The 20,826-nt window shown below is 40.9% G+C and overlaps 1 pseudogene; it reads right to left on the bottom strand.

Annotated features, from left to right (window-relative positions):
* Positions 1–3,664: 3,664 nt before the first annotated feature.
* LOC142448909 (anamorsin pseudogene) lies at positions 3,665–4,570 on the bottom strand (annotated as a pseudogene).
* Between the last annotated feature and the right edge of the window lie 16,256 nt (positions 4,571–20,826).

Raw genomic sequence — 20,826 nt, 5'->3', positions numbered from 1 at the left:
TCCCCATACTATCATGCTATCGCTACTCCCATTACTGTTCCTGAGGATTTTATCTGTCCTGGAGTCCATGTGTCAAGAGCTCTTATCCGTACCAATGTGTGTACTGCTGGCTAGCTGGATTTGTAAGGTAGGACTGGGGTCATGATGGTAGGGCTGGGAAGACATTAAAGAACTAGAGAAATGTATGTTTTGTCCGTGCTATACTGCACCCTGGCTGGTTCATCCCTTTCTTGTGACCCTTCTGTGAGAGAATGTCCAATTTTCTACAGATGGGCTTTGGGTCTCCACTCTGCTCCCCCTATTTAACTTAAAGCCTTTAAGACCCCAAATGCTATATCTTATAATAATAGCTGGGCACCATCAGCTTTCTTCATCACATTTACCTATGCACCCATTTTGTCTTCAGCAATCATGTTGGGAAGGTGAGAATCACGGACTGCAGGTTATTAGAAAAAGGACCCTTGCGTTGAAGGAATATTTGAATAGAGGCCTAATGTCTGTTTGCTACTTTAAATAAATATATGTATATCAACCTACATACCTGTCGTTATATATAAATATATTTACATATGTATGTGCCTGTATTTATACCTCTATAAATGTCTTTTGTCTCCTAGTTCTTTCCTCTATTTCCTTTTATTTTCCTCCTGTCCCAATATAATTTTCAACCTTAATTCAGATATCAGTATTTCCACTTGACTACATTTCACTTTATCAAACCCCTATAGGCATTCTAAACCCTCCTTGCCATCTATTTTTGTGTCAATAGGGTTTTTTTTTTCATGTTTTTCAGAGCTTGGCTTACAGTATAAATGATAACTTGGTTTGCCTGACTAATGCCAAAATCTTTACTGTTGGAGCTCCAGATTTTTCTGTCGGGGACATTTTCTCTTTGAGATGCCTGTGGAAAAACACCAAATCAGTTATCAGAATGGTTTCTCTACTGAAGTCCTCATCATAGTAACTGCGTTCTGAGATTACACAATTGTTTTCCTTAAGGCAGTGTTTTTTTCCCTCCTTTTCATGCTCTACCATTACTATTGCCATGTGTGTTCATGTATGTTCATTGCTTTGGGTTGTATTATGTGCAACTAATCAAGCAACAGGGTAACCATATAGACTAAGTGCTGAAATTATTTTCTTAATGTTCTCAATGTCAGATTTCTATCACCCATCTGCTAGCTTGTTATACGCTGATGACTTGCATGTGCTGGAAGCTTTGCCGCCAGCATTCCAAACACCAACAGCATTACCACAGTGAACAAGTTTCATCAGGGCTGCCAAGCTAAGACGGACTATGAAGAAAAGCCTAGCAGTCTAGAAAACCCTGCATACCAATACATACTACTGTCTGGTGTAGTGCTGAAATGAGCTCCCCATGCTGGAATGAAGTGTAAGTGCACAGTGGCAACAAACAGTGGACTCAAAATTACCAAAGTTCACCAAGACAGCACAGGTCTAGGCATTTTCTTGTACATGGGGTTGCCAAGAGCAAAAGCAAATCTAAGACTTATTATGATTATGACCTTACTTCTTTCTTGTCTTTAATTTCTGAATAACAATGAAATTCTCAATGTGAATCTATAACTCTCTAATGATGAGACCAACAAATCAACATATTGACACTGTAATCAAAACCTGCAAGGATTTTACTGTTGTTATTATTTGTAATGACAAGTTAGATTGTGATCTGACAGGTAAGATGGAAACATATTATTACATGGGCATGACCAGACACTCCAGATCTGCTTGTCTCTGCATCTAGCAAGGATGGCTAAAAAATGTCCTCACTCTTGAAATCCTTTAGAAAACATAGTTTAAGAAGCATGTGTTCTGTGATAGCAGTGCATAATTAGTTTCCTTAGGAACGACCTGGTTAAGATAACATCAGAATTCAGAGAAAATTTCATTCCAATTATTGATGGGGAATGATCAGCACAATTTCAAAAAAAGTTTGCTGAAATTATTGAAGAAGAGGTTGCTATTCAAAACAGGTGATCGTCTCTAGAAAATGTAGAGTAAGGGTCCAAGGAAGAGGCAAAAATATTGTCATGGAAGCATTCCTTCCTCAACATTTTCAAGAATTTTTGAGGCTTTTGTGTACACTGATTTTTAAAATAATTTTCTCACTTAGTGACCTTATTTGTGACCATGACTCATAATTGGGGGGAGGAAGAGTACTACGTAGAGTTTAAATTTCAATAACTATAATTAAGGATCAATCTTCTTTGAAACAGAGACTTGTCCAAAAGCTACTTACAGATAGAGACAAAAGACAAGTCTTCCTTGAAAAAATTGTCAGCCCATCCATCCATTGTCTCCAGAGAACAATGTCAAAGGGAAGATGAGAAGAGGTGTGGATATAACGTAAGAGTTCACAATTTTGTAGCAAGTCAAGGGACCTTTCAGGACATATGGGCACACATACATAGATATTTCTTACAAATTCTATTTCTAAATTTCAAATGCTAAATTTAAAAGGAAGCTGCATTATGTAGCAGTGCCTAATTAAAATTTCTTTCCATTCACTGGGACGTCTACATATGAAGGGTAAATGAGGGTTAAAGCTTTGGTCCCAGTGGTAAGGTCTGCCTATGAGGGACTCTGCTCCCTCCCCAAGTACAACAGAACCTTGCAACTTTCTCTGTGTGCTCTGGGCCTCTTGCCTTGACAGACAGTTCATACATAGTACTACCAATACTTCTCCTTTGACAGCAGCATATCATTTCCAAACACAGTGAAGAGATTTCGTTCAACCAAGAACCAGTTTATTGTGGAGGTTGCACATAGAGTCTATGAAGGCGGACGTGCAGACCTGACTCTACCAGTTAATGAGTTATTTGAGCAGCTTATTTCCCCACTCTCTGCCTTAGTTTCCTTATCTATAGAATGAGAATAATAGTAGTAACCTCTTCACAGGGTTATTGTGAGGAATAAGTGTGAGTAAGTGAAAAGTACTTATATGAGGTTAAGTCAAAAGTCTTGGTATTGAGGACATAGTTCTTACATGTCTGGGTTTATTCCCAATAAGACATGTTTAAACATGCCTTTGTGGGTGACTGCAAAGCAGACAAGTTCTCTCATAATATACTTGTCTTAGACTTGTTAAGGTGCCTTCTAAAAAGAATATAGAATCAAAACAGTGGCTCCCAAGTTGATCTGCTCTACCAGCTAAATTCAAGGCAGAAAGGTGAAGTCAGAAGCCAATGACTACTTATTTTTTGGATTATATAGTATATCCTTTTTTTTTTGGATGCACAGGGACGTTTGTTTATTGCCTGGCCCCGCAGCACCCAGGTGCAAAGCTCTGGACACACAGGTTGGGGCGGGCAGGGAGGCCGGGTGCAGTCGCAGCAACCCATAAGCTAGTCCGTCAGCGCCGAGATGGCCATGAGCCACTGCCTGCACGACCAGCCAGCGACTCCGGAGGACAGGTGGCAGGCGCTGCTGGTGACACACAGGGGATCGTGTAGTGGGTGGCGTCACGCCAGGGCCTCAGGGTCAGCGAACCCCCGGCCGTCTGGTCTGTGGATGCACAGCAGCCACACCACACCCCGTCACTGTCGCCTTGGGCTCCCTACTGCCCTCGGGCAGAGGGGGTGAACCCTGGAGTAACAGGCGACAGGGCTTGGCTAGGGTGGCCGCAGCATCCCCACTGGGTCTCCTAGGCGTCCTGGAGGTGGCTGTTGGTGAGAAGCACCTTGTCCCCAGGCTTGAAGGCTGGCATCCCGAGCCGGCAGCTGGCGCAGCGGAACGCATCGCCCAGGTAGCAGTTGCCACAGGCCGACTTGGGCTGGGAGCTCTTCTGCTCCTCCTTTCACTTCTCCTTCTCCAGCTCTTCGGCAAGGCCACACGTGCAGTTCTTACAAGCCTTCCTCTGGGTCGCTTCTCCGCAGGAAGCCGCCCGCAGGGAAGCTGGATCGGGCTTCTTCAGATCTTCCGGATCCAGCAGCTCCTCCGAGTCAAGGAGATCCGTGCTGTCGTCGTCCATGTCGTTGGCGGTGAGCATCCAGAGCTTGGCAGCCGCGGGGTCCACAGTGGGTTTTCCTGAGGGCGTGTTCCTGGCGACGGACAGCTTGAGCTGATGAGAAGAGCCCACCCTAAAGTTGGGCTTCCTGCTGGCCATCTGAAGAGCGAGCAGGCCATCGCTCTGGTAGTCCAGGTGTTCGCGGACAGACTGCACCTCCTCAGAGCTCAGCGCTTCCCGCTGCAGCTCTTTTAGTTCCACCAGACCAGAAAGAGTCAGGGCCGAGCACAGTTTAGATGCTGTCTCCACTGGCTCTTTCAGAAAAAGGCATCCACCAGGCCGAAGGTTCCGGGCCATCTCAGCCAAAGCCTCAGGGCTGTGCAGAGTGGTGCTTCCAGGAACCATGCCCGACAAGATGACGTCAAAGCTGGATTCTTTGTGGGCAGACTGCAACAGCTGGCTGAGGTTTTCCACAGACACGAGGTCCTCACTGCCGGTCAGCGCTCGAAGCTTTTCCACCAGACACGTCAGAACTTACTTGGGGGATGACGCATCCCACACCACAGCCACACGCTGGCCGGCGGAGATTCCCAAATCGGCCATTTCTCGAGCACTGGCGGACACCAGCCAAAGGAGGATCGAGGCTGGCAGCCTAGCCCGTTCCCGAGTTCTCCGCAGACACCGGCTCCGCGCTTCTCGCGAGAGGAGAGGGGATATATATATATATATATATATATATATATATATATATATATATATATATATATATATATATATATATATATATATATATATTATATCTTGATAGCTTTTCTTTTTCTCTTTTTTTAAGAGTTCTAACGAGATGTTTATTACTATTATTAGTACAAATGATAGCTACATTTATTGGGCATTCATCATGCATTAATTATACTAAGTTCTTCATTTTTGTATTTTTTTAATCATTTTATTGGGGCCTCATATAACCCTTATCACAATCCATACATACATCAATTGCATAAAGCACATTTTAAAATTCGTGGCCCTCATCATTCTCAAAAAAAAAAAATTTGCTCTCCACACAAGACCCTGGCATCAGCTCCTCATTTTGCTCCCTCTCTCCCTGTCCCCCTCTCCCTCATTAACCCCTGATAATTTATAAATTATTATTGTCATATCTTACACTGCCCGAAGTCTCCCCTCACCCACTTTTTTGTTGTCCACTCCCCAGAGAGGAGGTTATATGTAGATCCCTGTAATCGGTTGCCCCTTATCTACCCCATCCTTCCTCCACCCTCCCAGTATCGCCACTCACACCACTAGTCCTGAAGAGATCATCCATCCTGGATCCCCTGTGTTTCAAGTTCCTATCTGTACCAGTTTACACCCCCTGGTCTAGCCAGATTTGTATGGTAGAATTGGGATCATAATGAGGCGTTGGAAGCATTTAGGAACTAAGAAAAGTTATATGTATCAGCGTTGCTACACTGCACCCTGATTAGCTCATCTCCTCCACACGACCCTTCTGTAAGGGGATGTCCAGTTGCCTACAGATGGCCTTTGGGTCACCACTCCACACCCCCCTTCATTTACAATGATATAATTTTTTGTTCTTTGATGCCTGATACCTGATCCCTTCGGCACCTCGTGATCACACAGGTTGGTGTGATTCTTCCATGTGGGCTTTGCTGCTTCTGAGCTAGATGACTGCTTGTTTAACTCAAGTCTTTAAGACCCTAGATGCTCAGCTTTCTTCACCACATTTGCTTATGTACCTGCTCTGTCTTCAGCGATTGTGTTGGAAAGGTGAGCATCATGAAATGCCAGTTTAATTGAATAAAGTAGTCTTCTATTGAAGGAGTACTTGAGTGGAGACACAAAGTCCATCTGCTACATTAATACTAAACTTATAAATATATGCTCATAAATCTATTTCCCCATCCTTATATATAAATATATTTACAAACACACGTGCCTTTATTTAGACCTCTATAAATGCCCTTTGCCTCCTAGTTCTTTCCTCCATTTCCTTTGACTTTCCTCTTGTCCCTCTGTCATGCTCAGCCTTCATTTGAGTTTCAGTAATTCCTCTAGGTTACATTACCCTTGATCACTCCCTACCATGCCTCCTATACCCTCCTTCCTACTGATTTGGATCACTTGTTCCCTTGTGCCTGGGTTTGTTAACACCACTTCCTTTCCCCCCTACCTCCCTCTCTCCCAGATGTATCCCTGGATTTGGTCTGGCCCCTACCATACTACCTGGTATAATGTTTGTATACAGTAGCTTTTTCCCTGTGCCCTTTTTGCATTTTTGTAAGCTTATCTCAACAGATTCATGTTGTACATGTCCTATTTTGCTTGGCTTCCTTCGCTTAGCAGGATTTCCACTAGTACTTCCCATGCAACAATGTGCTTCATATGTTCATCACTGCTTGTTAGCGATGTGTAAGTACTCCATTGTATATATGTACCACAGTTTTATAATATACTCCTCAGTTGACAGAAATTTGGGTTGTTTGCAATTCCTTGCAATTGTGAACTGTGCCACGATGAACATTGGCGTACAGATGTCTAGCTATGGGTTGTTTCTTGCCTCCTCTGAGTATATTCCCAGTAGGGGATTTTCTGGGTCGTATGGTAGCTCAATTTCATTCTGTTTTAGATATTGCCAGATCAATATCCAGAATGACTGTACATACCTTCAAGTCCACCAGCAGTGGATGAGAGTTCCTGTCTCCCCACAGCCCCTCCAACGCTTGTTGCTTTCTGATTATTTGAATTGCGCTTTCTTTGAGGGTATTAGGTGGTACCTCATTGTTGTTTTAATTTGCATTTCTCTTATGGCTAAAGATCGGGAACATTTTCTCATATGTTTCTTGGCCATTCGGATTTCTGCCTCTGTGACACTTCTGTTCAGGTCCTTTGCCCACCTCCTCAGTGGATAATTAGTTGTTGGTTTTTTTTTTTCTTTTTGGAAGCTAGCAGAGTATTGTAGATTTTAGTTATAAGACTTTGTCTGATGTGTCATTGCTAAAGATGTTTTCCCAGTCCGTGGACTCTCTTATTACACTCATGGTGAATTCTTTCCTTGTACACAGGTGTTTTATCTTAAGTATATCCCACTTGTCAATTTTTGATTCCTCTGTTTGGGTCCTTTCCTATTTCTGATTGCTTATGTAGTCTCTGTGCCAACATTCTCAAGTTGGTCCCAATTCCCTCATCGATGGCCCTAATAGTATGGGGTTTTACTTCAAGGTCTGTGATCCACCTAGCATTTATTCTTGTGCATGGAGTAAGAAAAGAGTCTTGCTTCATTTTTATGCAGGTAGATATCCATTTTTCCAGCACCACTTGTTGAAGAGGGCATCTGCTTCTCATTATATCTTTTTTGGGCCCTTATCAAAGATCAGTTGTCTATATGCTGATCTTTTTATTTCTGTGTTTTCAGTTCTTTTCCATTGATATGAGTATCTGTCATTATATCAATACCATGTGTTTTTGACAACTGTAGCTGTACAGTATGTGCTAAAGTCAGTTTAAACAAGCCCTCCCACTGTGTCCTTCTTCTTGAGGAGTTCTCTGCTAATTCTGGGCTTCTTCCCTCTCCATATGAAATTGGTAATCAGTTTTTCCATTTCTTTGAAGAAAGATGAGGGTAATTGTATCGGGATTGCATTAAACTTAGATACTGCCTTGGGCAGAACTGATATCTTTACTATATTGAGTCTTCCAATTCATGGGCATGGGAGATGTTTCCATTTGTTCAGGTCACTCTTGGTTTCTTGCAATAGTGGTCTGTAGTTTTCCTCATATAGATCGCTTGTTCTTTTGGTAAAGTATATCTATCCCTAGATATTTCTATTTGTGCTTGGCCATTGTGAAGGGTACCACCTTTTTTATCTCCTCTCCTGTAGTCTTATCCAATGTGTACAGCAGTCTGATAGACTTCTGTTTGTGGATCTTGTATCCTGCCACTCTGCCAAACTCCTCTATTGCTTCCTGCACTCCCCTTGTGGAGCTTTTGGGATTTTCCATATATAAAAATCATATCATCTGTGAATAACGATAGTTTCACATCTCCCATCCCCAGACAAATACCCTTGATTCTTTCTTTGCCTTATGCTGTTAGCTAAAACCTCTGGTATAATGTTAAATAGAGTGGGGACAAGGGACATCCTTGTCTGGTTCCCTTTTTCAGTGGGATTGTGTTAGTCTTCTCTCCATTGACTACCACGTTGGCTGTTGGTTTTTTCATATATAGCTTGTATTGTCTTGAGGAATATTCCTTCCATTCCTAGCTTCTCAAGTGTCTTAAACAGGAATTGGTGTTGGATGTTGTCAAATGCTTTTTTTGCATCTATCTATATCATCATGTGTTTCTTATAGTTTTTCATGTGAATGTGGCAAATGATATTATTGGACTTTCATATGTTGAACCATCCCTGCATCCCTGGTATAAATCCCACATGGTCATGGTGAATTATTTATTTCATATACCTTTATATTATACTGGCCAGGATTTTGTTAAGGATTTTTGCATCAATGCTCATTAGGGATATTGGTCTATAGTTCTCAATTCTTATGGGATCACTTGCCCGGTTTGTGTATCAGAGTTAGACTAGCTTCATAGAAGTACTTTGGGAGTTTGCTGTCTTTTTCTATGTTCTGGAAGAATTTGTGTAGTATTGGTGTTAGTACTTACATAAATGCTTGGTAGAATTCTCCAGTGAAGCTGACACATGGGGATTTTTTTGTTGGTAATTCCTTGATAACCTTATCTATTTCTTCTATTGCTATGTGTCTGTTGAGATTCTTTATGTCCTTTGGGGACAGTCTAGGGTGGGATTGTTTTTCCAAGAATTTGTCCATGCCTTCCATGCTGTTGAATTCACTGAAGTACAATTCTTCGTAGTATTGTGTAATTATCCTTTTAGTTTCATTAGGGTTTGTTTTAATGTCCCCACTTTCATCCCTCATTCTTGTTATTGAAATTTGTTCCTTCTTTCTTTGGTTAGCTTTTCCAGAGGTCTGTCGATTCTGTTTATCCTTTCAAAGAACCAACTTTTGGCAGCATTACTTGTTTCCCATAGTTTTCTTATTTTCCCTCTCCTGAATCTCAAACCTGATTTTTATTATTTCTTTTCTTTTACTATTAGTGGGACTGTAAAATTTGCGCCAGCATATTAATCATCAGTCTCTCTTACTTTTTCAGGTGTGCATGTATTGCTATGAAACTTCCTCTGATAACTGCCTTTGCTGTGTCCCCAAAGTTTTGATACATCATGTGATCATTTTTGTTGGTTTATAGAAATTTCCTAATTTCATGTCTGATCTGTGCTAGTATGTACTCCTTTTTCAATAGAGAGTAATTCATCCTGAAATTACTTTCCCTTGTTTTCTTTTTTTTTTTTCAAATTCTTTTTTTTTTAATTTTAACAATTTATTGGGGCTCATACAATTCTTTTCACAGTTCATACATGTACATACATCAATTGTATAAAGCACATCTGTACAGTCTTTGCCCTAACCATTTTTTTCTCTTTTCTTCTTTTACATTTTATTAGGGACTCATATAACTCTTACCACAATCCATACATATACATACATCAATTGTATAAAACACATCCATACATTCCCTGCCCCAATCATTCTCAAGGCATTTGCTCTCCACTTAAGCCCCTTGCATCAGGTCCTCTTTTTTTTTCCCCCTCCCTCCCCATTTCCCCCTCCCTCATATGCCCTTGGTAATTTATACATCGTTGTTTTGTCATATCTTGCCCTATCCGGAGTCTCCCTTCCCCCCTTCTCTGCTGTCCCTCTCCCAGGGAAGAGGTCACATGTGGATCCTTGTAATCAGTTCCCCCTTTCCAACCCACTCACCCTCCACTCTCCCAGCATCGTCCCTCACACCCTTGGTCCTGAAGGTATCATCCACCCTGGATTCCCTGTACCTCCAGCCCTCATATGTACCAGTGTTCAACCTCAGCCCTGCAAGGTAGAATTCAGATCATGGTAGTTGGGGGGAGGAAGCATCCAGGATCTGGGGGAAAGCTGTGTTCTTCATCGGTACTACCTCACACCCTAATTAACCCATCTCCTCTCCTAAACCCCTCTATGAGGGGATCTCCATTGGCCGACACTTGGGCCTTGGGTCTCCACTCTGCACTTCCCCCTTCATTTAATATGATATATATATACATATATATACATACATATATACATATACACATATATACACATACATACACACACTTGTATCTTTTTTTTTTTTGCATGATGCCTTATACCTGGTCCCTTGGGCACCTCGTGATCGCACTGGCCTGTGTGCTTCATCCATGTGGGCTTATTTGCTTCTGAGCTAGATGGCCGCTTGTTCACCTTCAAGCCTTTAAGACCCCAGACACTATCTCTTTTGATAGCCGGGCACCATCAGCTTTCTTCACCACATTTGCTTATGCACCCATTTGTCTTCAGCGATCCTATCATGGAGATGTGCAGTCAATGATATGATTTTTGTTCTTTGATGCCTGGTAACTGATCCCTTTGGGACCACTCGATCACACAGGCTGGTGTGTTCTTCCATGTGGACTTTGTTGCTTCTGAGCTAGATGGCTGCTTGTTTATCTTCAAGCCTTTAAGACCCCAGTCACTATCTCTTTTGATAGCCGGGCACCATCAGCTTTCTTCACCACATTTACTTGTTCACCCACTTTGGCTCCAGCCGTTGTGTCGGGAGAGTGAGCATCATAGAGTTCCAATTTAATAAAAGAAGGTATTCATGCATTGAGGGAGTGTTTGAGTAGAGGCCCAAGGTCCTTCCGCCACCTTAATACTTGACCTATAAATATAGTCACATAGATCTATTTCCCCATCCTCCTATATATATTTGCATGTACATGTCTTTGTCTAGACCTTCATGAATGCCCTTTGACTCCTAGCTCTTTCCTCCATCTCCCTTGACTTTCCTCCTGCCCTACTACCATGCTTCATTGCCACCTGGGTCCCTTGTTGTTTTCATCTTCCTTTTTTTATTTCCTGCCTTATGGCATAGTGGTCACAGAAAGAGGTCTGTATAATATCAATGTGCTTAAATTTATGTAGATTCACCTTATGCCCCAGCATGTGGTCTATCTTCGAATATGTGCTCTGTGGGCTTGAAAAGTATGAATTTTTTGTATTTGGATGAAAAGCTCTGTAAATATCTATCAGGTCAAATTGTCTAATTGTAGTGTTTAGATCTCTAGCCTTCTTGTTGAGTTTCTTTCCCTGTTATCTATCTTTCTCAGAGAGCAGTGTATTGAAGTCGCTACTATAATTATTGAGGCAGTGGTTTCTTTTTTCATCCTTTGGAGTGTTTGCTTGATGTATTCAGCAGGTCTCTCATTTGGGGAATATATGTTTATAATGCTTAGTGATTCTTTGTCTACCGTTCCCTTGAGCATTAAGTCGTGTCCCTCCTTATCTCTTTTTATGGTTTGCACTTTGAGGTCAACTTTATATGAGATTAGGATTGCAACCTCTGCTTTTTAAAAATTGCTGCTTGCTTAGTATGCCTTTCTCCAGCCTTTGATACTCAGTCTACTTTTGTCTGTATCCTTGAGATGCGTCTCCTGTAGGCAGCAGATTGATGGGTTGTGTTTTCTAAGCCAGTCTGCTAGCCTCAGTCTTCTAACACCTGAGTTCAGGCCATTGATATTTTCAGGATTATTATCTCCATCTGTGGACTCTGTGATGTCATCTTATACCTTTTGTGTTGGGTATTTTCCTACCTTCCTTTCTTATTAGTGTGTTGTTCATGTGTGTGTGTATCATTCTTGACTTCTTTCCACCCTAAAGTCAATGCTACCTTGGGGTCTCTTTTTTCTTTGTTGCCCTCTTGTGAGATTGTTCTATGTGGTGGTCTCTTATTTATGCTTGCTGAGTGTTACTTTCCTGCCCATACTGGGTTGGCAAGGATCTTTTGTAGGGCTGAGTTCCTTCTAACATATTCTCTGAGTTTTTCCTTGTCTGGGAAGACTCTTACTTCTCCATCTATCTTGATGGATAATTTGGCTGGGTAGAGTATTCTTGGGTTTGTGTTGTTTTCCTTAAATTTTTGGAATATGTTACTCTACTCTCTTTTCTTCTTCATAGTTTCTGCTGATAGGTCTGAGCATATTCTTATTTGGGAAACTTTATATGTGATTGCTTGTTTTTCCATAGCTGCTCTCATTATTTTCTCATTTTTCTCAAAGTTGGATAGTTTAACTATTATGTTCCTTGGTGACTTCTTCTTGGGATTTAGTCTAGCTGGTGTTCTTTCAGCCTCCTGAATGGTTGCCTGGTTTTCATTAATTAAACTGGGGAACTTTTCCACCAAGAATTCTCTCACAATTGTTGCAGATGACTTCTTTGTTGTGTCTTCCTCCAGTAATAAAATTATTTTGATGTTGTTCTTCATCGCATCAGACACAGCTCTTAGGTTTTCTTCACCTTCTCTGATTATCTTATTGGATTTTGGTCCGCGTTTGTTAAAGTCAGCTTGACTGTCCTCCAAGTCATTGGTGTAGTTCTTCGCTCCCTCCAGTCGATTCTCAAGGTCCGTGAGTCTGCTACTGGCTTTTGTTATCTCCTCCCTAAACTCTTGTATTTCCCTTGATGTATGGACTAGGGTCAGGACATCTTCTGCCATTGTCTTTTGTTTCCCCTGTCTTTTTGTTGAGGTCATTGGAGCTGATTGCTGTCTGTGTTGCATTTTTTTGGAGGAACCTGATGCCATTTTCCAGGGAGTCAGAGAACTGGTTCTCTCTGGGAGACTCGTAGGAAAGCTTTGAACTGCCTACAGCTAATTTCACTATGGAATTAGCCTACTACTTTATCCTCCTGTGGCTTCACTCTTAAGGGGAGTGCCTCAGAAGGCTGGTGAGTTGTCTGCTTTAGTGTAGAACACCATGAATGTTGAGTAGAATTGCCCTTGCCAGGTAGATCACTTTGGAGATTGGGAAGAGGTTCATTCAGTAGCTTGGAAGGTTGCCGATGTTGGCCAAACTGCCTTAAGCCATGTGAGGCACTAAGGTAGGCATGAGAAAATACCTTCAGTCATGTTGGACAGCAGAGAAAAAAATAGGAGCTCCCCTAGCCACAAAGGCAGGAATTCCCCAGTAAGAACTTGGGCGGAGTATCCCTTGGTGGAGGTGAGCCAGGCTTTCCCCAACCCGGGCTCACTGCACAGGGTGGAGCTCTCCTAATTGGGTGTGGGGCAGCTGTAAATACCCTAGACCAATGGGAGTTGTCTGGAAGTCTGCAGTGGCGTGTGAGAGAACAGGGAAGAAACAAAAAAGAGAAAAAAAATAATAAAAAACTAAGCCCACTGAGACTGCAGGGGGATAGAGAGGAGAGGGAAACAAAAGTAACAATAGAGCTGAGCCCTAATCGCTGGCTGCGGGGCTTCAAGGGTTTAAGCCCTGCCTCAAGGCGGCGGGCAAACTGTGGCTATGTTGAGATAAAGCCCCTACACCAGCTCCAAATGGTCCCAGCTCTAGCCAAGACAGTGGTGGGGCTAAGGTCACACCCTAACCACCCTCCACTGTGGTAAGCCAAAAGCCCCAGCCCCTCAAAACCTTGTGGATCTGTGCCTACTTATCTTTTTGATGCTCCTCCTGTGATCCAGCAGTGTTGAATTTCCCTCTTAGTAACTGTCCTGGGCTGATTTCTGTGGAGTCCCTCTGGTATGTGTTACTCAGTTGCCATCTTCCCGGAAGTCCCGGAAGCTTTTCTTGAAGAGCACAGAAATCACCAATGTTTATTAGGAAACATTTCCAGCAAATTGAAAACTCTGCTGGTGAGAAAGAAGCCAGAATCACTGAAGATGTGGGTGCTTTTGCAAAATATGGTGAAGAAATCAGATGGTGCCTAAAAAAAAAAAAATAGTGCCTGGAGTCCTAATACTCATCTTAAAGCAAGAAGACATCTAAGTGAGGAATAAACTAAATCCACATGGATGAAGCACACCTGCCTGTGTGATCCAAGTATTCCAAATAATAAAATCCAAATTTGGAGGAAGGAATGGTATCAGACCTTCAGTTGTGAACATGCACTTTGCAGAAGGATATGGATGACAGTGGAAACCCAAATTCCATTTGCAACATCCATTTGAATCCCCTCTGAATATAGTCGAGGACTATGAAGAGCCTTGCTATCAGATAGAGAGCACTGGAAAGTCAATTATGGCAGATATGTTTAGAGTTGTAGATAGGGAAAATGTAATACCTTATTATTTGCTTTTCCTTTTGACATTAAAATTGTTAAAATAGTCACTCTTTCTTTTTTATGAATGTTGTTCTATGTTTGATGTCATTGTTGGGTTTTTTAATGTTGTCCTTTGCTTCTTGTTTGTGATTGGTATGATTATTTATACATGAAATATAGGTATAGGATACCTATATCTACAGAGATAGTAAATGATTTGATAATTGCCTTGGGGTATGGAAGTTGAAAATGTGGGAAATTGGGCTAACAACAATGAGAATGAGAAGAAAATGTTCTGAAATGGATTGTGGTGATGATTGCACAAGTCTTCTAAATATGTTTAAATTATTATGCACATAGATCTATTTCCCCATCATCATATATGAATATATTTCCATATGTACATGTCTGTATTTAGACATCTATAAATGCCCTTTGCCTCCTAGTTCTTTCCTCTATTTCCTTTTACTTTCCTCTTGTCCCACTATCATGCTCAGCCTTCATTTGGGTTTCAGTAATTCCTCTTGGTTACATTGCCCTTGATCAAGCCCTACCAGGCCTCTTGCACCCTCCTCACCACCAATTTTGGATCACTTGTTGTTCCCATGTCCCTGGTTTTGTTAACACCATTTCTTTCCACCATCACCACCACCCCCACCCGCAATGTCTTTTATGATCTTACTTGGAGTTTACATTAGTGGATATGTAGCTATATACTCAGATTAGTATAAATAACAATATGCTTTATAAATCTCACATACAATATTTCCAAAATAAAAGAGAAGCAGAGATAAGATTTTTTAAAACATTTTATTAGGGGCTCATGCAACTCTTATCACAAGAGATAAGATTTTTATGACATATTGTGAACAGAAAAAATTACTTAGGGGAAGTTTGCTAGTCTGGGTAGACAAGAGAAATAAATCCATGGACACACACATGTGTATAAGGAAGAGATTTATGTACAAGAGCAATTGAACATTGAGAAAACATCCCAACCCAGTCCAGTCCAAGGCCATAAATCCTATAGTAGCCCATATGTCTGATACAAATCTATAAAGTCCCCTTAACACTCATGAAGCATAGGCAATGAAACCAAATGCAGGATGATCACAAGCCAGTGGGTAGAAAATCTTTGGGTCCAGTGATGTAAGTATCTCAGTGCTGGCAGGAGTTTCTCTGTGACTCCTCTCACTTCTGAGGTCTGGTGGCATCCATGTGGCTTTTCTTCTGAAATTTCTCCCAGGAAGTGGCAGAGAGAGAGAGAGACGTCCTCTACCTCCAAGGGAGAGGTACCAGATTTCCCATGAGAAGGTCATGTCCACATAGAAGTCTCATTGGCTATGTCCAGATTGACAGCCTAGACTCCACCCCTACACTCTTAATCCTTAAATTGACACCAGATTAGGTGACTACCACAGGAAGTTTCTGATTTCACATACAACCATCTTTATGGTAAATGTCAAAGTCCATTAAGAGGAGAAGAGTACAAGGCATCTGCCAAGGACATGGGATGCTTCAGGGAAGGATTTTCTGCTCATCTGTTAAGACCATGGCTAGCTGGTAGACTCTGGGTGATCACAGTCTTAAGGTTCACCTCAGTTTCCAGTCTTCTGAGGTAGCCTTGAGACAAGAACTACATAACAGAATGGTGCAAGGGCTCAGGGTAAGAGCTATTATGATGGAATTTCATACCCCTTTTCCCTCACTCAAATATGTATCAAAGTCCTGGACTATGGACCTGTGTGTGTGACCCTTTCTAAAAATAAGGGTTTTCTATTGCTAGGCTAATTATAGATGATGCATAAGTAACAACAATAAAAACTCACTGCCATCGAGTAAATGCTGATTCACAGTGACACTATAGGACAGGGTAGAATTGCCCCTGTGGGTTTCTAAGACTAACTGTTAATGTGAGTAGAAAGCCCATCTTTTTTTTCACAGAGCTGTTCATGGTGGTTTCAAACTACCAAACTTGCGATCACAGCTCAACACTTAACCACTACTCCACCAGGGCCCCCAAGTAATATCCTAGTAAAGTGAGCTATAAACTTAACCACTTATGAATTATAAAAAGAGCAAAGTAAACATAGAAACATCCACCAGGAGAAAGACAAATATCAAGTGAGAACCTGTCTTTAGGCAAAGGAATGTCAAGGTAGAAAAGCAGTCACCAGAAACTAGGACAGAGATCCACAGAAAGAATCAAAAGAGAGAAGACCAGGCTGTGAAAAAATAAATCACTGTTCTTTAAAGAGACTTGTAGTACTTCTGTTATGACAACACTTGTACCATATATTGAATTGTGTCCCTCCTTCCCAAAATATGAGTCAAGTTGGCTAGGACATGATTCTCAGTGGTTTGGTAGTTATGTCTTAATGTCATAGAACAGTAATGTAATGATGTAATTACTCCTATGATGTGATCTGATGTACTCAACCAATTAGTTGTAAAGAGATTAGGATAGCATGCAATAGCCTTAATTAGGTCACAGACCTGATTTATGTAAAGGGAATCCCCATAGGGTATTGTGTTAGGCCGGGTTGACTAGAGAAACAAATTCAGGGACACTCATATATGTGTATGAGATAGATTTATATAAAAGAGAAATTGTGTATTAAGAAGACATCTCAGCCAAGTCCAGATCAAGTCCATATGTCCCACAATAGGCCATAAGTCCAATGCTAGTCCATAAATTCCTCTTCAGATTCATGCAACACATGCAATGATGTAAAGTACAGGAAGATCATAGGCTAGTGGGTACAGTCTTGTGGATCCAATGCCAGTGGAAGCATCTCAGTGCTGGCTTGGTTATTCACGTGGCTCCTCCAGCTCGCCAAGTGTCTCAACAGCAGGAAAGTGAAGCAGAGAGAAGAGTGGCCCACCTCTAGGGATAAAAAGAGGAAGTTCTCAGAGTCCTCATGAGAAGACCACACCCAGAAGGAGGCATTATCATGCTGTGACTTGATTGGCAAGCTAGACTCCACCCCTACACTTATTTATCAAATTGACATGAAATTATGTAACTACCACAGGTATGGTCTGCGTCACCCTTTCTCATGTATGAGATAAAAAGAGAGATGTGAGCAGAGAGGTGGAGGTTGGGGGGTCTCAGTACCATCTAGAAAAAAAGGGCTAGGAGTACAATGTATCCTTTTGGACCTCAAATACCTGTCCCGAGAACCTCCTAGACTTAGGAGCAGACTGATGACAATACACCTGTAATTCTCTAAAGGACAACAAGCCCTCAGATGTTGAAAGGAGACAAAGAGCTTCTCCCAGAGTAGACATGAAAGCCTTCTTCTAGGGCCATCACACTGAATTTAGCATTGTAATGTCCTAAACAATAAGAAAATAAATTTCTGTTTGTTAAAGCCATTCATTTGTGGTGTTTCTGTTAGAGCAGCCCCAGATAACCAAACAGCTAGGTACAAAGATAAGGGCTCAGCAGGATTTCTGTAGTAGCATCCTTGCTCCTGTGATTCCCTGTAGACTGGCTGAGAACTTGTGATGTTAGTTAGCATCAGGCTCTTCTGATTTCCTAGCCGTTTTAGAGTTTTCAGAAAGAATGACCACCACCCAAACCCCAATGGTTCATTCCTAATCTCTAGAATTGTGGAAGAATTGAATACTGCTCTTTTGAGCTATCCTCTTTCTAATACTTTGCTTCACCAGCACTAAGAAATGAATCCCACACCTATAAACACTGAAGGTATATGTAATAATACTCTAGAGTCTGTGGAGCATGCGACATATTCAAATAACCTAACCTCCTCCTGTTCTTCTCCTCGACCTGCTCCTTCTATTCTTCCTCCTCTTTTGTATAAAAGTAAATGTTTCTGTTTTTTAAGATTCTTCTTTTTTTTTTTTCAAGATCCTTCTTTTCTTCAAACTTTATTTTTGAAGGAAACAATGAAGAAAGGTAAGGACATTAGAGCCTCAAGCTCAATCAAAGATTGCCTCATTGCCAGTTTTGGTTTGTTTTGCCAGAGGATCAAATGATTTTGCCAAGGCAGATTCACCCTGTCAGATATTTCTTTGGTCTGAGAGCTGCTGTGCGGTTTCTGCCAGGGCTAATCTAGCAAAAATGTTCTTGGCTTGCTGCTGTCCTGTGAATTTGTTTAGCTAAAGGGCCTAGATGGCCCCTGGGAGGAAATGAAGACATCTTGCGGAGGAATACAGAGGGAAAGAAAGGTAAAATATATTATACCAATCCATCAATACCAATCAACTGGATCAAGAAGTTGATATAATATGCCTGTTAGTGACTCCCAGAGAGAGTTTAATTTTCCTTAAACAGCTCTTTAAAAATAATAAGCTACATATCAGAGGTTCTTTTATTAAAAAAATAAACCAGCATTTGTTGCTTTGTTTGAGTTTGAGGCTTTTTTTATTGGTATTTATCCAGAAAAAAACAGTTATTAACGTACTGAATTTTTCAATTTATATATATTTATATATCCATGCAGCCAGACAGAGAATATACCCCACACCAAACAAAATCTGCAGCTATTGAATTGATTCTATTTATAGCAACCCTATAAAGAGCTTCAGAGACTTTTGGAAAGTTTTCTGAAAGCACACAGCCTCATTTTTCTACCTCAGTGAGACTGGTGGATTTGACTTTGTGGTTAGCAGTACCATGCCTAACCCACAGTGCTGCTGGCGCTCTTTATTGAATGTATAAATATAGACAAAAACTATATTAAGACCATAGTCTTCAGACATTAGTGTGACAAGATCCACCCAAGAAGTTTGTCAAATTTACAGGCACCATGATTCCCATACTAGGAATTTTGATGCAATAGATCTAGGGCAGAGCCCAGGAATCAGCATTTTAGTAACTTTTGGAATATGGAGACTATATTGTGAATCAACTGAACTTTAGTCTAAAAACGGCCACACTTCTTATTCTGTCCATAATCTGTTAGTGAGTTTCAGCAAAGCTTCAGGCAAGTCACATCCATTGTGTCCCAATTTCAGTCTATAAAGTAGGGATGATCATATTTGCCACCTACATCATTACCACCACATGTGGATTTGTGAAATAATGTCTGTGAATTATTCTAAATTCCTCAGTACAAAGTGCTATGTTTCAAGTATTATCAAGTATTTATTTCCAGTATTAAAATAACACTTTGTTTTTCAGGGACACACAAAACGTGGTGCCATTACTGAGAAATGTGTTAATAAGGCTATAGCACTCTAGGCTAAGCCATATTAAATAATGACATACCAAAGGGGAATGGCCTTCTGCTTCAAGTCTGATTTAAACTTTCACTTAAAATGTCATGGTCAATGACATTTCCTAACTATAGACGGTACTTGACATACCACTGTGGAATAATAAAAGCTATACCAGAGAATAGAGACTTGAGGATTGATACTATGTAAGATATCCAGGGGTGTCGCAACGATCAAACCCTGAACTGCTAGCCAAAAGTTTAGTAGCTGAACATAGTCAGAGGTGCCAATAAGATTAGCAATCTGCTCCCCAAAGATCATCGCAGCCTTGAAAACCATATGGAGTCATTCTACTCTGCACACATGGGGTCGTGTGAGTTAGAATAGATAGCAACTGAGGACAACATATCTATATGCCTACATATAAATAAACAATATTGCTATGAAAATCATAGAAACATTTGTCCAACAAAAATCTCAAAATGTGAAACTACTGTTTTATCAACATCGCCTACACAGAGGTCTATCCACACTGATGGCAGGGTTTTCATCGCTCTAGTACTTCCTGGAAAAAGTCTGCACTATTTAGTTTTCACCAAATACAAGCAGTATTTTCAGCATCCTCAAGTTCCTCTAATTATGTTTGGGAAACAAAAAGAAATCTGAAGGGACAAGATTGGGATTATAGGGTGGATGAGGAATTTAATTTCCAATTAAATTCATGTAAGACAACACTAGCTAACCCCGCAGAAAGAACAAGTGTTTGTCATGATTTAAAAAAAAAAAATCTTCATTGCAACGTTCCTAGCCTTTTCTCACCAATATATTCTCAAATTCCTGAAAACGTCCTCACAATAAGCCCCAATGATCATCTTCTGTCCTTGAGAAAAATCTATCAAGATTACCCATACGGAGTCAAGACACAGAAAATAGCATTGGTCACCATAACCCTGTCTTTCTTGAATTTAATAGTTCTGTCATTCAGGTTAAAGCTGAAGAAAATTAAAACAAGTCTATGAGAGCCAAAATACAACCATGACTGTATCCTACCTGAATTGTATTAACATCTCAAGAACAGATTGATGCTATAAACACTAATGACAGAAGACTTGATCAGCTGTGTGAGTAGATCAAGAACATCATTCATTAAGAAAGCAGAAGGTAATTGAAAAGACCGGAAAGAAAGAAAAGATCAAAGTCGATGTCAGAAGAAACTCTGAAAACGTGCTCTTAATCATAGAGTAGCTAAGACAAATGGGAAAAAAGGATGAAATCAACGAATTGAATAGAAAATTTCAGAGGGAAGCTCAAGAACACAAAGTCAAATATTATAATGAAATGTGCAAAAAACCTAGGGTTTTAAAACTAAAAGGAAGAACACATTCAGCCTATCTGAAACTGAAGGAACTGGAAAAAAATTAAGCCTTAGGTTACAAGATTGAAAGATTCTATGGGAAAAAATATTG

The sequence above is a fragment of the Tenrec ecaudatus genome, chromosome 5 (genome assembly GCF_050624435.1).
Source record: "Tenrec ecaudatus isolate mTenEca1 chromosome 5, mTenEca1.hap1, whole genome shotgun sequence".
Taxonomy (NCBI): domain Eukaryota; kingdom Metazoa; phylum Chordata; class Mammalia; order Afrosoricida; family Tenrecidae; genus Tenrec; species Tenrec ecaudatus.
Note: the sequence above shows the minus strand (reverse complement) of the source record. Positions and strands in the feature narration are given on the sequence as shown.